The sequence below is a fragment of the Somniosus microcephalus genome, chromosome 9, assembly GCF_052327205.1.
Source record: "Somniosus microcephalus isolate GS21.2 chromosome 9, FLI_Smic_1.0, whole genome shotgun sequence".
Taxonomy (NCBI): Eukaryota; Metazoa; Chordata; class Chondrichthyes; order Squaliformes; family Somniosidae; genus Somniosus; species Somniosus microcephalus.
This window is the reverse complement of record NC_140995.1, coordinates 5,203,511-5,221,995: the sequence shown is the minus strand read 5'-3', so window position 1 is coordinate 5,221,995 and position 18,485 is coordinate 5,203,511.

Below are 18,485 nucleotides of genomic sequence, written 5' to 3'. Positions count from 1 at the left end.
TTGTGATGGTCCTGTGGGGGAGTAAAGGAAAGGGTCAGAGATTTGATGCCTGTTATGTTCATTAATAAGTAGACATTTTTATTATGAACACAGCTAGCTTCTAGCTAGTCATTTATTCAGTACACGTTCTCTAGGTACAGTATCTGTAGAGATGCTGCATGTGTGCTCCTGTGTGCAGGCTGCCATCTTGACTGTTGCCTTGTGGGTAGCCTAGTGCCTCATGGGTAATGTAGTCTTAATATCATACAGCTGGGTAGTGTAGTCTTATACATACAGCTATATACAGCTCTACGGCTCCACCTAGTGTCCACTATAGAATGACATGTTATTGATCGTTACATCCCCCTTTCTTTGAGGTTTAACAAAATCAATGTCAATCAACTTTCAAGAAAACAATAAAGATAATATCATAACACTTTTGTTAGTGCTCTATAAACATAAACATTTTCAAAACAGTCAACACATTTTCAAAGCTTTACATTGTACTCAAAGATTAAGTCTATCAGGCTCTTTTACTTCACGTGTGGATCTTCTCAACACGGGTAAGTCTGATGTGTCTTCATGAGATTGTTCTGGCGGTGAATGACAAGATGCAGTTGTGGCATTGTCATCAATCTGCTCTTGTATAGATCGAGGTCTCCTTGCGATCTTTGCTTGGAGAGGGTTTCAGTGTTTCCTTCACTCTTCATGCCATAACTCTCAATGTAGTCAATGCACTCTCGAAAAACTGCTGGCAGCTGGATCCCACCATACAGCATAGTCCTCTCAGCAGCCTCGGCTAATGGAACACCAAAGATTGGCCTGAAGGAAGAAGGAGTATCCACCGGAACTGCTTCCTGCTCTGGTGCAGGCTTCTTCTTTTTCTTTTTCTCTTTCCACTGCTTAAAAACATCTGCTGCGGTTATATCTTTGGACTTTTTCTCCTTGTGTTTTTTCTCTTTGTGCATTTCTTCCTTTGGCTTCTCTTTGACCTTAAAGTCTTTTTCTTTCTTCTTGGAGAAACTAGGCTTTTTGAAGACATGGATACCCTTTGGCCTTTTCATCCTTGATGGGCTCTCTGCTTCATCACCTGAGTCATCTGGTCTGCTTATGGCACAGTTTATACAGTAGACTCTTTTGACCAGTTCTAAGTCTTCACAAGCTTTGTCACCTAATAGTGAATCAAGTATTTCAGCCACAACAGAAAACATGAGATGATGCACTTTGTCTTTGACTGTCACTTTAAGTCTGCATACACCTAAGCTATCTATTTTCTGTCCATTATAGTCCTTCAGTAGTACTGACTTTTTCTGTATTTTGGGCTTTTCTTTCATATTGTTAATGTCACTCATACTGATTAAGTTTGCTTTTGCCCCAGTGTCCAGTTTCAATGTAACTAATGCTCCATTTATCTGCAGTGGGATCATCCATTTGTCCTCTTTTACTGCATTAACTTTATGTTCAGCATTGTCTATTTCTGAGGGCTGCACATTTTCTGTATCTTTTTTGATATCGTCACATGACACCATTCCTACAAAAAATGTCTCACTTAAATCAGTGTCCTCAATCACATTAACTCGTTGCCCTTTCGTCGTTTTTACTTTTGAAAAGCATTGTTTGGCAAAGTGATTCTTTCCATTGCACTTTGTGCACATTTTTCCAAATGCTGGGCATTGTCTTAACTGGTGTTTGTAACCAAAGCGTTTACAATTAAAAATGTCATCCTCCGATTGCTTTTCATTTCTGTTCTGCCCACGTTTCTTCCCCTTGTAGGACACAGCACCGACAGCAGCATTATCACTCATTACATTCGCATCATTATTGATTTCACTGAAAGTCTTCGCGTGATTTCGAGCTAGCTCGCTGGCTTGGCATATTTTCACCGCATTTTCCAAATTTAGTTCGGTTTCTCTCAACAGACGTTCCCTGACTTTTTTATCATGAATACCAAACACAATCTGGTCACGAATCATGGATGCTTTGAGCTCAGAGAAATTACATGTCTGTGCTTTCAGTTTCAGATCAGTTATAAAGCTATCAAAAGTCTTATTTTGTTGCTGTGTCTGGGAACAGAAGATGTATCTTTCATACATCTCATTCTTTTTGGGAGAGCAATGTGCATCAAATTTTTTTAGCACATCTTCTAATTTTTCTCTGTTCTCCGCTGGATTAAATACAAATGTATTAAATACCTCTATCACCTGTGGGCCTGCAACCGTAAGCAGCAACGCTATCTTCCTTGCATCTGGCTTCGTATCGAATCCGATGGCTGCAATGTAGAGTTCGAATTGCTGTTTAAAAGTCTGCCAATTGTAGTTGATTTTTTCTGTGAGATTCAAATGCTCTGGTGGCTTCAAATTCTCCATGTCGCTTTTCACAATTTTCAGCAGATCTTCACCACCCTGGTACCATGTTATGTTCATTAATAAATAGACATTCTTATTATGAACACAGCTAGCTTCTAGCTAGTCATTTATTCAGTACACGTTCTCTAGGTACAGTATCTGTAGAGATGCTGCATGTGTGCTCCTGTGTGCAGGCTGCCATCTTGACTGTTGCCTTGTGGGTAGCCTAGTGCCTCATGGGTAATGTAGTCTTAATATCATACAGCTGGGTAGTGTAGTCTTATACATACAGCTATATGTAGCTCTACGGCTCCACCTAGTGTCCACTATAGAATGACATGTTATTGATCATTACAATGCCAAGGTTACATGCACATTGCTTTCTGCAGATGCTCATAAATCCATCTGTTACAGCTTCACAATCATTTTCAGCGACTCATGCAATGTCAAAGAGAGAGATGGGAAACTTTTCTGTCACCCGCTTGCTGTGTTGCACCCTTCTGTCTGTCCCCCACTTGCGCATCCTCCTCGATTCCCACTATTTGCTGTACCACCTCCTTCCAGGGGGTCAGGTGGGCTATTGAGGCTGTCCCTCCTCCTGTCCTCGCTCGCTCACTTTTGTTGTGAGCTCTTTTTGCTGCAATGAGGGAGACAAGTGGAGGTTGAGTGAGAATGAAAGAGTGAGTGTAAAGATTGCATAGCATAGATACTTAGAAGGAGACAAAGATGGAGTGAGGTTGCAAGACCAAGGGCCCTCCCTGTGTGTTGTCAGTTGTGTTCAAAGCATCACAGTGATAGGGTGTGTGAGGGCTGCATGGTCGAATAGTTATGTGAATGTGACCCTAAAGAGAGAGTGAATGGGTAAGGGTGCATGGATGTCAGTGTCAAGTGGGATGTGGAGGAAGAGATTGCTAAAGCTGAATGCTGGTGCGGAAAGGCAATGGGGATCAGATTGAGGGTGATGGGAAAATCATACTCACTTTTCCAGTGCGCTGAAGGTCATGAAATCTTTTCCTGCACTGAATCCACCTTCTTCGTGTGACTCCCAAGGAGTTGACCTCCTCAGCCACCTGCCTTAGTCTGCTTGGGAGGCCTCTTCCTCCCTGAAGAATGGAAAAGCACCTCCCTGTTGGCCCTAGCCCCATCCACCAATGCCTGCAGGGCCACCTTGTCGAAGCGAGGAGCTGATCTGGGCCTCCTGCTTGTCATCCTTGTTGAAGGTCCCTCTCACACCAAACTGAGTAAGCTTGGCAGCCTGCAGAAGAAGCAAGGCTTGCTGTAGACCTTAAATGCAACAGCAATGATGACGTCATCGGAGGCGACTTTCAATCAGGAAAAACCCATTTGCCAAGGGCTCCCACACGTTGGAAATCAATTGGACAATTAAGTTAAAATTGCATCAATCTCCCACATCCATTTAGATTCGGGTGGATAACACGAAATGCGGATAACACGACACCATCCCGCACCCGAGTTAAAATCCAGCCCTAGATTGTAGAGCATAAAATCAAACCCTTTCACTGTCAAATTTTGAAAAGTGTTCATTTAGCTTCAGGTGTTGTTTTAATTTGAAGCAGAACCTTTAATATAAATAAGTTGCATTTCTATCCATATTTTAAGGTGAGGGATATCTTCCATCTCAGATACATTGGCCTAAAGTGTTTGGCTATGGTATTAACAATTAGACAGTCTTATCTTTCGATTAACTTAATTTTGAAAACAACTGACAATTGAATAAATAATAACTACAGATTAATAATAGCTAAATATTCTCCCTGAAGTTCCTTAAATCTACAGAATTTGACTTTCTTGGTATGAAGATCTCTTCTGCATAGATTTCCCATTTGTCTAATTGCAGTAGTAATTTACGTTTCAATTTTAGAGAGGCTACCTAGGATCAGGAATCTTTCTGTGTTATGTTTTATAAAGTTGGTTTGTGCAGTGACCCCAGTAATCACGGGCCAAGATCCATTTTAGCAATTGCTGATAACATAATTAAAAAGCTATTCATTGTCAATTTTGTCAGGGTACAGAAGAGATTTATTGGAATGGTCCCAGGGATGAGGGATTACAGTTACGTGGATAGACTGGAGAAGCTGGGGTTGTTCGTCTTAGAGCAGAGAAGGCTAAGAGGAGATTTGATAGAGGTGTTTAAAATCATGAAGGGTTCAGATAAAGTAAATAAAGAGAAACTGTTTCCAATGGCTGAAGGGTCGAGAACCAAAGGGCACAGATTTAAGGTGATTGACAAAAGAACCAGAGGCAATAGGAGGAAAAATATTTTTATGCAACGAGTGGTTAGGATTTGGAACGCGCTGCCTGATAGGGCAGTGGAAACAGGCTCAATACTAGCCTTCAAAAGGGAATTGGATAAATACTTGAAGGACAAAAAATTACAGGGATATGGGGAAAGAGCGAGGGAGTGGGACTAACAGGATTGCTCTTCGAAAGAGCTGGCGCAGACTCGATGGGCCGAATGGCCTCCTTCTGTGCTGTACTATTCTATGATTCTTTGTGGGGAAAAATTCGTTAGTGACCATTTTGGGTCGCTAACATTGCCTGGATGCGAAATTTAGCGCCTGGCAAAAAATAGCGTCGGTGATCAGTAACTTCAGTTTTAGCGCACCAAGAGGGGGGTGGAGCTAATTCAAGCGCTCCACTTCCTTCTTAGAGCGCTAACCCCGAATATCAAGACGGTGCGTTCTGCAGCGCGACGCACTTGGCCACGTAGTGCTGCCGCATGGAAGGGCTCCTCCCCTCATTAAAGGGGAGGGCCCAATTGCACAACTCTGCAGGGCCCTACCTGGACCACCGGGGCGCGGGGAGCCGTGCCAGCAGCCCGGTGCACAAGAGGAGCGCCGGGCAGACAGATCGCCGCACAGACCCCATGTTCAAAGACATAATGGACCGCGACAGGTAAGTTGGCTGATTTTTTCCCCCCCGCCCATCACCTCCCCTTTACTTAGCATCCACGAGCCTCCTGCCGCTCCGTTCCTGCCCCCTGAATCAGCCGCTGTCATCGCCTGCCGCAGTTTCAGGGGGGGGCGGGGCAAATTTGCAGGCGAGGTGAAAACGGGGCGCTGCCCCTAGTGATGGCGTCGTCATCGCCTGCGCAGCGGAGTGGAGTGTTACTGGTTACCGCTACCAGTAAACTCCCGCTGCATTTAGTGGGAGTCATTAGCAATGCCGCACCCGGGCGAAATGTGGTTTGCGCCCTGTTAATAGCCCCCGGAGGCGCTAATGGGAGGTGCAAATGCACCGAATTTCTAGCCCATCTAAATGCTTATGATAGGCTTTTCCCCTTTCAGTTTGCTTTTAGAACAAGAATTTGAACAAGTAAAGCATTCTATATTTGAAAGCGAAATATTCTGGATGCTGGAAGTCTGAAATAAAAACAGAAAATGCTGGAAATACTCAGCAGGTCAGGCAGCATCTGTGGAGAGAGAAACCATAGCCGGAATTTTCCCTACCTGGGCAGGTCCGGTGTGGGCGGTGGCCATGGCGGGTCGCGACCCCATTGCTGGCCCCATCCCGCTCCACAGAAGTCACTCATATGGGAACTGATGTCAGCAGCCAGTGAATGTTCATCATGTGCATTATGGTATCTGTACCCATTCTTCATATGACATATTGAACTCATCTCTTTACTCTCCCACAGGTCCATCAAGAGCCCCCCCCCCGCCGCTCCCACTGTCCAGGAGGGAGAGGAAGATGACTCCTCAGAGGAGCCTCCAGCCTCTGAGGGTGCACCGTCACCAGACATAAGCGCACCCAGCACCAGCGCAGATACGCACACCTTGGTGGGTCCCACGTGAGATAGAGTAGTGTTGTCACCTGGTGGCTCACAGGTCAGAATTGAACAAGAGCAGATGGTGGAGACAGGGACAGCAGTGGAGACTCCTCGCCGGAGGGTGCAGGACACTCCCAGCTCTGCTCAGCTGCATGCAGACGCTGAGCCTCGGGGGCCATCAAGAAAGAGGGCGATCCTGGAGGTGCAGGAAGAAGTGCAGGAGCCTCTGACAGGTTTTGCGAGTGCGATGTCTGCAAATGTTCAGAGAATGGAGGAGCCCATCTCCAACATGAGCACCACCATGTCGCAGGCAATGGAGACTATAGGCTTGTAAGGGGTTTTCTCCGATACCGGTCCCCCGATACACACAGTTCTTGGACGTCAGGATTTATAAGAACAAAATACACACGGCCCAGGGTTTTGGCTCAACCTTTGATTCGTTTGTTTATTGAACACACAGACACACAATTACTTCCCCAGTATAAACCCCTATGATTTATATCAGGCTAACAACCGCAAAATACAAACCCCTACGCAAGGGTCATTTGCATCGACACAATATGACACAGTTAAACCCGTCCGCGATTTGACTGTTAAATATAAAGTTACCCAGACTCAATCACAAAACCCTTACTGTGATCTGACTGAAACTCACAAACTTACTCAGACTCAAACATAAAAGCCCCCTGTTATGATTTGACTGAAACATGCAATCCCCACTCCCGATTAGCTGTCTCTTGGAGTTGGTTGTAGGCCCGACTGCTGCCGGCTTCCCACCACTGCCTTCGAAGTGATTTTACTTTAAACCAAAGCCAACTTGCAATATTTCCTGACCCCCGTCCTGAGCATGCGATGGCCTTATCAAAATGTGTGAATTGTCTCTAGCAGAGAACTCTTGATGGCTAATGTCCCTCGTATTGTTCATTGATTAGAGATTCCTTTCTGACAATGCAACCTTCCCAAAGTGACTGCATATGAGAAGTTGTTGGTTTCTGTTAGCATTCATATTCAAAAGGTTCAAGGCCCGGCCCGTTGTCTAGGCCTGCACTGAAACTAGTTATTCAGGGGCCACAGCCTAAGGTGGACAACGTAACCCCTTAAGGTACATGAATATGCAGATGTTCTTGTGGCGTATGTGCCTTTAAGAGCAATTGTGGTGTATGTGCCTTTAAGAGCCCCAGGTGTGCGTAATGCCGGTAATTGCCACTTGGGCTATATAAGCCTGTGTATTGTGTATATCCTTTAGAAGCCCCCCCAGACTTGCTTAGTAAATACCTATGAACCAACTCCTGTCTTCAGTGTCTTTATCTACACACGGACACTACAGTGGCGAAGAAGTGGAAACGGACTTACCTGCAATTCGGCAGCACCTCAAGGACATCGATTCCTCCAGCGTCCAGAAGACTCAAGGAAGGTATAGAAACTGTGGTTTCACCAGCTGGCCAAGCTGGTGGCAGGTACTGCGCTAATCCTTCCTGGGCGTCAGGCTGGGGCTCCAGCGGCGGGCTCTACAGCTGAGACAGGCAGCGAAATCGGAGGCAAGCAATAACGGACTGGGAGGGTGCACTCGGGAGACGGCCGGCGCGGCAAGCAGGTCAGCGTTTAGACCTCCGTCGGGAACGAGTCTCCAACAGTGAATAAACGGAAACCACAGTAAAACAGCGTTGTTATCGGTAGCAGCGGCGGGAAAGTGCAGGAAGCGCCATATCGTTGCTACAGAGAAAAAAAAAGAGCGCGGGAAGCGCCATATCTTTTTTTTTTGAAATGCCTAAGTCTGGCAATATTGATGCTTTTGATAACGAAACAGAGCCTAACTTTGGCAATATTGATGTTTTTGATAACAAGATAGAGAATTGGACCACATATGTAGAAAGAGTGGAGGTGTTTTGCACCGCAAATGGAATAGAAGATGAAAAAAAAGCTTCAGTGCTTCTGGATCTAATGGGCGCAGAAACATACAAGCTGTTACGCAACTTAATCACTCCAGCCGAACCGATGGACAAGAATTTTGAGGAGATTGTTGATACCCTACACTGCCAATTCGAGGCAGGACTGGCAGATTCTCTGCAAGACAAATTCATCTGCGATCCCCTAAGTGTAGAAACACAAAAAAAGGTATCTTCTGGAAAAGATTTAACACTGGACAAGGCTTTCAGTGCAATAGGAGCGGCAAAGATACAGCAAAGGCCACAGGACTTCGGCACCCATGAAATGACACGGGGTTTCAAGAGATGTTATCGCTGCGGCAGATCCAACCATGACCAGAGGGATTGCTGGTTCAAAGAAAAAGCATGCAGGCGATGCGGAAAGATGGGAACCTAGGTAGTGGAAAAGAGGGAAGTCATATGAAGTCAGAAATAGATGGTAGAAAGGTGAGAAGCAATAAGCAAAGGAGAGAAACACAAAGGGCCAAACTAATTCATAATGAGAGTGTGAAAAAAGCAAGCCTGAAGGCTTTGTATCTTAATGCTAGAAGCATTAGGAACAAGGTGGATGAATTAGTTGTGGAAATAGAGGTAAACAAGTATGATTTGATTGGGATTACAGAAACGTGGCTGCAGGGTGGGCAAGGCTGGGAACTTAACATCCAGGGATATACAATATTTAGGAAGGATCGGCAAAAAGGTAGGGGAGGTGGGGTAGCATTGCTGGTAAAGGAGGGGATTAATGCAATGGAAAGGAAGGATATTAACTCGGATGAAACGGAATCTGTATGGGTAGAAATGAGAAATAGCAAGGGGAGGAAAACGTTAGTGGGTGTGATATATAGGCCTCCAAATAGTAATATGGAGGTGAGGGAAGGCATAAAAAGGGAAATTAGAGAAGCGTGCGATAAGAGCACAGCTGTCATCATGGGTGACTTTAATTTACATATTGATTGGACTACCCAAATTAGTAAAAATTCTGAGGAGGAGGAATTCCTGGAATGTTTTCGGGACGGTTATCTGGACCAATATGTCGAGGAGCCGACTCGAGATCAGGCCATTTTAGACTGGGTATTGTGCAATGAGAAGGGACTTATCAGCAATCTTCTTGTACGAGGCCCCTTGGGTCAGAGCGATCATAATATGATCGAGCTCTCAGTCGAGATGGAGAGTGAGGAAATTGAATCAGAGACTAAGGTCCAGAACTTAAATAAAGGGAATTACGAGGGTATGAGACGGGAATTGGGTAAGATTGATTGGGTGGTGTTTCTGGGGGGATTGACAGTGGATAGACAATGGCAAGCATTCAAAGATAGAATGGAAGAATTCCAGAACATGTTTATACCGGTTTGGCATAAAAATAAACCTAAAAAGGTGACTCAACCGTGGATAACGAGGGAAATTAGGGACAGCATAAAATCAAAAAAAAGGGCATATCAACTGGCAAAAAAAAGCACCAGACCGGAAGATTGGGGGCAGTACAGGATACAGCAAAAGAGGACAAAGGGATTAATCAGGAAGGGGAAAATAGAATACGAAAGTAAACTTGCAGCAAACATAAAGACAGACTGCAAAAGCTTTTATCGGTATATCAGGAGGAAAAGACTGGTAAAATCCCAAGTCGGTCCCTTGCAGTCCGATTCGGGAGAATATATAATGGAGAATAAGGAAATGGCAGACCAATTAAACTCATACTTTGGTTCTGTATTCACAAAGGAGGACACAAATAACCTCCCAGGAATATCGGCAAACATAGGGACTAATGAGAGGGAGGAGCTGACAGAAATTAGTATCTCTAGGGATATGGTGTTGGGTAAGTTGAGGGGACTGAAGGCCGACAAATCCCCGGGGCCTGATAAACTACATCCTAGGGTACTTAAGGAGGTGGCCCTGGAGATAGCAGATGCTCTAAGGATCATCTTCCGGAACTCCATTGACTCGGGAACAGTACCCGTGGATTGGAGGGTAGCTAATGTTACCCCAATATTTAAAAAGGGGGGTAGAGAGTGTGGTAAACCACTGTATTGTATATTGCCACCTCTGGGTGGCGCTGTGTATGGAGGCATGCCTCAGCTGACTCCACCCACCACTGTGTGGGTTTCGTTCAGACTTGTTCAGTCACTCACGAAGAAGCATGGTCTCTTCTTAGCTAATAAAAGCCTTATTCATCTCTTCTTTCGACTCATCATCTCTTCTTCGACTCATCACCTTTTATGAAGTAATTGATAAGCGTATCAATTTTATTAGCTAAAAGTTAAATGGCGACACCTGAGGAGCAACAACAGCAACGGATACAGCAGACATTGCTGAGAGCCCTCAGACCACCACGCCTGGACCTCGACCCTCAAGATGTGGGTGCATCAGCCAAGTTTGAACACTGGCTGAGCTGCTTTGAATCCTTCCTCGCAATCTCACAGGTTACAGAGGAGGATCACAAACTGAAAATTTTGACCGCCCAGGTGAGCCATCAAGTATATATGCTAATCCGGGACTCTAATACGTACGTGGCGGCCCTCGAGCTACTAAAAGGGCAATATACGCGCCCAGTGAACACAATTTACGCCCGACACCTCTTGGGATCCCGCAGGCAGCAACCGGGAGAATCGGTAGGGGCATTTGCACGGGCGCTACTGGCACTCTGCAGAGACTGCGATTGTAAAGCGGTAACGGCTGTGGAGCACGCGCAGGGACTCGCCTGTGATGCCTTCGTCAGGGGCCTCCAGTCAGACCACACCCGGCAGAGACTGCTAGAAAGCAAGGAACCCGACCTGAAGACGGCCATTGCCCTTGCGCTCTCGTTAGAGGAGGCCCACCGAAACCTCGAGGCATACCCCCGTAACGGCGCCGAGACATGGCAATCGAAACCGTGGGACACGGGACCGCCGCCCCCGGCACCAACCGCTGCAGCGACCCAACCGAGACAGCAGCCTCCGGTAAGAACTGCTTCGATGCCCAGTAACCAGGCCCAAAAATGCTATTTCTGTGGCCAGTTAAAACATCCCAGAGCGCACTGCCCAGCTAAGACAGCTACCTGCTCGGGCTGCGGGAAGAAAGGCCATTACGCTAACGCCTGCAAGGGGAAGCCAGCCAGCAGCGCAGCGTGCGGGCCGTGGGAGCAGCCATCTTATCCGCCATTTTGTGTACCCCCGGCCGCATGGCATCCGCCGCCATCGTATCCAACGCACTCAACCGCCATTTCGTCACCGGAACCGACCACCGTCTCGGCGGATGACTATAGTGACTCACTAAGCCACATACTGGCCTCCGTGACGCTGGATCAAGGCCACCCTCACCATCTATCCAGCTCCATGATGGATATCGCGGTAAACGGCCGCGCCACCAGTTGCCTGATCGACAGCGGGAGCACAGAGAGTTTCGTCCACCCCGACACGGTACGTAGCCACTCCCTCACGATTCTGCCAACGCACCATCGCATTTCTATGGCGTCCAAGTCCCAGTCAATGGACATCAGCGGCTACTGTGTGGTGACCCTGTCAGTAGGGGGCACTGAATATCAAAAATTTAAACTGCTAGTCCTGCCCCGTCTTTGCGCTGCCGTCCTGCTAGGGTTGGATTTTCAGTGCCACCTTAAGAGTGTCACACTAGCATACGGTGGACCCCTCCCCCCACTCACAGTCTGCAACCAACAACTTTTAAATCGCCCGCTGCAAACCACCTGCAGCCTTTCCACATTAAAAGTCCCCCCCCCTCCCCTGTTCGCTAACCTCACCCGCGACTGTAAACCCATCGCTACCAAAAGCAGGCGGTACAGTGCCGGGGACAGAGCTTTTATCAGCTCTGAGGTGGAGCGGCTCTTGAAGGAGGGCATTATCGAAGGTAGCACTAGCCCCTGGCGAGCCCAGGTTGTAGTCGTTAAAACCACTGCAAAACGCCGCATGGTAATCGACTACAGCCAAACCATAAACCGGTACACCCAGCTGGACGCGTACCCCCTCCCTCGCATATCTGATATGGTCAATCAGATTGCGCAATACAAAGTATTCTCCACCATCGACCTTAAGTCAGCGTACCACCAGCTGCCCATCCGCCATGAGGACCGCCAGTATACTGCCTTCGAGGCAAACGGCCGCCTCTACCACTTCCTTAGGGTCCCCTTCGGCGTCACCAACGGGGTTTCGGTCTTCCAAAGGGAGATGGACCGAATGGTTGACCAGAACGCGCTGCGGGCAACCTTCCCCTATTTGGATAACGTCACCATCTGCGGCCACGACCAGCAGGACCACGACGTTAATCTAGCAAATTTCCTCCGTACGGCCCAACGGCTGAACCTAACGTACAATAAGGAAAAATGTATGTTTCACACCAAGCGCCTGGCCATCCTCGGCTGCGTGGTGGAGAACGGAGTCATCGGGCCCGACCCCGACAGAATGCGCCCCCTAATGGAGCTACCCCTTCCCCACTGCCAAAAAGCACTGAAGAGATGCCTGGGGTTTTTCTCCTACTACGCCCAGTGGGTGCCCCTCTATGCAGACAAAGCCAGGCCCCTCATCAAAGCCACCTCCTTCCCCCTGACACCAGAGGCGTGTGCAGCCTTCACTCTTATCAAGAACGATATCGCGAAGGCCGCAATGCACGCGGTGGATGAGTCCATCCCCTTCCAAGTGGAGAGCGATGCCTCCGACTTCGCCCTAGCCGCGACCCTTAACCAGGCGGGCAGACCCGTGGCCTTTTTCTCAAGGACCCTCCAGGGCCCCGAGACGAGACACTCCTCCGTCGAAAAGGAGGCCCAGGCTATTGTAGAAGCGGTGCGTCACTGGAGGCATTACCTGGCCGGGAAACGATTTACCCTGCTCACTGACCAGCGTTCAGTAGCTTTTATGTTTAATAATAAGCAGAGGGGTAAAATCAAGAACGACAAGATCTTGAGGTGGAGAATCGAACTCTCCACCTACAATTATGATATCTTGTATCGGCCAGGGAAACTCAATGAGCCCCCAGATGCCCTATCACGTGGTACATGCGCCAACGCGCAGAGTGATAGGCTGCAGTCCCTCCACAATGACCTCTGCCACCCGGGGGTCACCAGGTTTTTCCATTTTATCAAATCCCGTAACCTGCCCTACTCCATCGAGGAGGTCAGGACCATGACCAAGAGCTGCCAAATCTGCGCCGAGTGCAAACCGCACTTCTATAGGCCGGACAGAGCAAGCCTGATCAAGGCCACCCGCCCCTTCGAACGCCTGAGCGTCGATTTTAAAGGGCCCCTCCCCTCCGCTGACCGCAATGTGTACTTCCTTAACATAGTTGATGAGTACTCCCGTTTCCCCTTTGCCATCCCTTGCCCAGACATGACCAGTACCACGGTCATCAAGTGTCTGAATGACATCTTCGCTCTGTTCGGGTTCCCCAGCTATATACATAGCGACAGGGGCTCATCGTTCATGAGCGACGAACTTCGGCAGTACCTGCTAACAAGAGGTATCGCCACGAGCAGGACCACCAGTTACAACCCCCGGGGGAACGGCCAGGTGGAAAGGGAGAACGCGACGGTTTGGAAGGCAGTCCTCTTAGCACTAAAATCTAAGGGCCTTCCGACCTCCCGCTGGCAGGAGGTCCTCCCTGCAGCGCTTCACTCCATTCGGTCACTGCTTTGTACTGCCACTAATGCGACCCCTCATGAGAAAATGTTCGTTTTCCCCCGGAAGTCTACATCGGGAACCTCGCTACCGGCATGGTTGACTTCTCCTGGGCCCGTCCTACTGCGGAGGCACGTGAGGACGCATAAAATGGACCCCCTGGTCGAGCGGGTGCACCTCCTACACGCCAACCCCCAGTATGCCTGGGTGACATACCCAGACGGGCGGGAGGACACGGTCTCCATACGAGATCTCGCACCCTCGGGTACCCCTGAATTACCACCGTTATCCCCCTTACCACCGTTATCCCCCTTACCACTGTTATCCCCCACCACCCCTCCCAACCCAACCCCTGCAGACGGCATGCCAAAGCCCCAGGAATCTTCGCCAACCACCCAGACACCAGACCCGACGTCGGATGCTGCAACACCACCGCCGCCACCACGACGATCAGGACGTCAGACAAGGCCTCCTGATAGACTTAACTTGTAGTACCCTTCACCCCGCCGGACTTCACATTAAACAAGGGGTGAATGTGGTAAACCACTGTATTGTATATTGCCACCTCTGGGTGGCGCTGTGTATGGAGGCATGCCTCAGCTGACTCCACCCACCACTGTGTGGGTTTCGTTCAGACTTGTTCAGTCACTCACGAAGAAGCATGGTCTCTTCTTAGCTAATAAAAGCCTTATTCATCTCTTCTTTCGACTCATCATCTCTTCTTCGACTCATCACCTTTTATGAAGTAATTGATAAGCGTATCAGAGAGAAAGCAGGGAATTATAGACCAGTAAGCCTTACATCGGTTGTGGGCAAAATGCTAGAGTCCATTATTAAGGATAAAATAGCGGAGCACTTGACAAATGGGGAAAGGATCGGACAGAGTCAACATGGATTTACAAAGGGTAAATCGTGTTTGACTAATCTGCTGGAATTTTTTGAGGAAGTAACTGATAAAATAGATGGGGGAGAGCCAGTGGATGTGGTGTACCTTGACTTCCAGAAAGCCTTCGATAAGGTTCCACACAAAAGATTATCATGCAAAATTAAGGCTCATGGGATTGGGGGCAAAGTATTAACGTGGATAGAGAACTGGCTGGCGGATAGAAAACAGAGAGTTGGAATAAACGGCTCGTTTTCGGAGTGGCAGGCAGTGACCAGCGGGGTGCCGCAAGGATCTGTCCTGGGACCCCAGCTGTTCACAATATATATAAATGATCTGGATCAGGGAATTGGATGCAATATTTCCAAATTCGCTGACAACACTAAACTAGGAGGAGGGGTGGGCTCTGATGAGGATGTCAGGAGGCTACAGTGCGATTTGGACAGGTTGGGGGAATGGGCGGATACGTGGCAGATGCACTATAATGTGGATAAATGCGAGGTTATCCACTTTGGGGGTAAAAACAGGAGGGTAGATTATTATCTAAATGGCAATAGATTGGGAGATGGGGAAGTGCAGAGGGACCTGGGTGTTCTTGTGCACCAGTCACTGAAGGAGAGCATGCAGGTGCAGCAGGCGATTAAGAAGGCAAATGGTATGTTGGCCTTCATATCAAGGGGGTTCGAGTATAGGAATAGGGATACCTTACTACAGCTGTACAAGGTGCTGGTGAGACCGCATCTGGAGTATTGTGTACAGTTTTGGTCGCCCCATCTGCGGAAGGATGTTCTTGCCATGGAAAGAGTGCAACGGCGATTCACCAGGCTGATACCTGGAATGGCGGGAATGACCTACAAAGAGAGATTAAATAGTTTGGGCTTGTACTCACTGGAGTTTAGAAGATTGAGAGGGGATCTCATCGAAACATATAAAATTATGGCAGGCCTGGACAAGCTGAATTCAGAGAGAATGTTTCCAATGGCCGGGGAGCACAGAACCAGGGGCCACAGTCTAAAAATAGCGGGCAAATCATTTAAAACAGAGATAAGGAAGAATTTCTTCACTCAAAGAGTGGTGAGCCTGTGGAATTCCCTGCCACAGAGGGCTGTGAAGGCTAATTCAATAAATATTTTCAAGAGAGAATTGGATATATTTCTGAAGGCTAAGGGGATTAAGGGTTACGGAGAAAAGGCGGGGATGGGGTACTGAACTGGTAAGATCAGCTATGATCTCAGACGAAGATCAGCCATGATCTCATTGAATGGCGGAGCAGGCTCGAAGGGCCGAATGGCCTACTCCTGTTCCTATCTCTATGTTTCTATGTTTCTATTCCACGTGTATGCCGATCTGAAAATAAAAAATCCACTAACGGGAAAAGAATCAATAAGGAAAAGCACAGAAAGGTACAAATGATGACGGACAGTAGCTCCAAAGACCAGAAGAGCGATAGCGACTCCGGGAACAAGAGACTAAGCTCTCTCAAATTACATAATGTAATTGCCAATGAAGATTACCAGACCATCTGGGTTACCCTCATAATAGCAGGGTCCCCAGTTAAAATGGAGCTAGATACAGGATCAGCTCTAACCGTAATAAATCGACGAGATTACGAGAGGCTATTTTCGCATATACCTCTAAAAGACACATCCATTATCTTAAAAACATATACGGGGCAGAAAGTATACCCCAAAGGAAAAATAAAGGTGCCTGTGGTATACAACGGCAAAGAAATACAAAAGTTGTATTTATACATTCTACAAGCTGGTGGTCCACCGTTCTTGGGACGTGAATGGATAAGGAAGATACGTTTAGACTGGCACTCCATTCAGGCACTGACGGTGACCAGTAAGGAAAAAAACAAGGATGACATCATACCTGAACAATTAAAAGACATCTTGGCCAATGCCAAAGAAGTGTTTCAAGAGAAACTAGGAACCTTGAAAGGCATCACCGCCTCAATAAAAGTGGAAGATGCAGCAATTCCAAAATTTTTTAAGGCAAGACCGGTGCCATACGCAATACGTCCGGCAGTCGAGGCAGAGCTGGAGAATTTGGAAAAGGCAGGCGTATTATCCAAAATAGATTGGAGCGAATGGGCAACACCCATCGTTCCAGTCATGAAAAAAGCATTGAAAAATAACTCTGAGGAACAGAGAAAAATTCGCATCTGTGGGGACTTTAAGGTGACTGTAAACCCGGTCCTTCACACGGTACAGTATCCTCTTCCGAGGATAGAAGATATTTTCGCCTCACTATCCGGAGGAAAACGTTTCACAAAAATTGACTTGGCACAGGCATATCTACAGATGGAGGTTGAGGAGACCTCTAAAAAGTATCTCACAATAAACACACACAAAGGCCTGTACCAGTACAATCGACTGGTTTTTGGAGTAGCATCAGCTCCAGCTATCTGGCAAAGAGCTATGGAGCAAGTCCTGCAAGGGATTCCGGGGACTCAGTGTTACCTAGACGACATCCTTATAACAGGAGAAAATGACAACGAGCACCTTGCCAATTTGGAACAGGTGCTCACTAGGCTGAAAGAACGGGGCCTACGAGCAAATCGCCCCAAGTGCGAATTTTTCCAAAATCAGATATCATATTGTGGCCAGATAATTAATAAGGAAGGGTTGCATAAGTCACCTGAAAAAATTGAAGCAGTTATAAAAGCCCCAGCACCTGAAAATGTTTCACAATTGAGGTCATTCCTGGGATTAATAAATTACTATCATAAATTTTTACCGAACTTATCAACTATTCTACACCCTCTTAATGATCTTCTACACACAGGAGTGATTTGGAAATGGAACGAAGACTGTAAACGTGCCTTCCATAAATGTAAAGACTTAATCACATCCGAGAAAGTTTTGGCTCATTACAACCCATCACTACCAATCAGGCTGGCGTGCGATGCATCCCCTTACGGCATAGGAGCGGTATTGTCCCATAGATTCCCTGATGGCTCGGAACGGCCGATAGCTTTTGCGTCACGCTCATTGAACTCAGCTGAGCGTAACTATTCCCAGATAGACAGGGAAGCACTCAGCCTGGTATGGGGAGTGAAGAAATTCAACCATTACCTACACGGACAAAAATTTACCTTGCTGATTGACCATCAACCCCTCATCTCCATATTCAACCCTAAGAAAGGTGTCCCCATTATGACGGCACAAAGACTACAGAGGTGGTCCCTTTTTCTAGGGGCACACCAATACAACATTGAATACAAAGGGTCAAAACAGCATGGGAATGCTGACGGTTTATCGCGCCTGCCGTTGCCAACGATAGAAGAGGCACCTACAGTAGACCCAGTAGAGATATTCCACTCTACCATAGTGGAATGTCTACCGGTGACAAATTCTGCCATTGAAAGGGAGACCAGAAATGACCCTACTCTCTCACGGGTCTACGATTTAACAATGAAGGGATGGCCAGCACATGGCGAACCACTGTTGCCAGCATTCTCGCAAAGAAGAGAACAGCTGTCAGTGTGCCGAGGAACCTTGATGTGTGGATCCAGAGTGGTGATTCCACCCAAACTCCAGGATAAAGTGCTAAAGGAGCTTCACGAGGGGCATCTGGGTGGAGTGAAAATGAAGAACCTAGCTAGGGCATTTGTATGGTGGCCAGGTATCGATGGAGACATCGAAGACATGACCAAGAGCTGCCTAGGATGCCAGAAGGTCCAAAATACTCCGCCACAGGCCCCTCTACATCCATGGGAGTGGCCCTCATCTCCCTGGCAAAGGGTGCACATCGACTTTGCTGGTCCATTTATGGACTCAATGTTCTTAATCGCAGTTGATGCACACTCCAAGTGGCCGGAGGTAATAAAGATGTCCTCCACCACCACAGAAAAAACCATCACAGTATTAAGGACCATATTTGCCAGGAATGGGCTGCAGGAACAGATATGTTCTGATAATGGACCGCAATTTGTGTCCGAAGAATTCAGAAAGTTCTTAA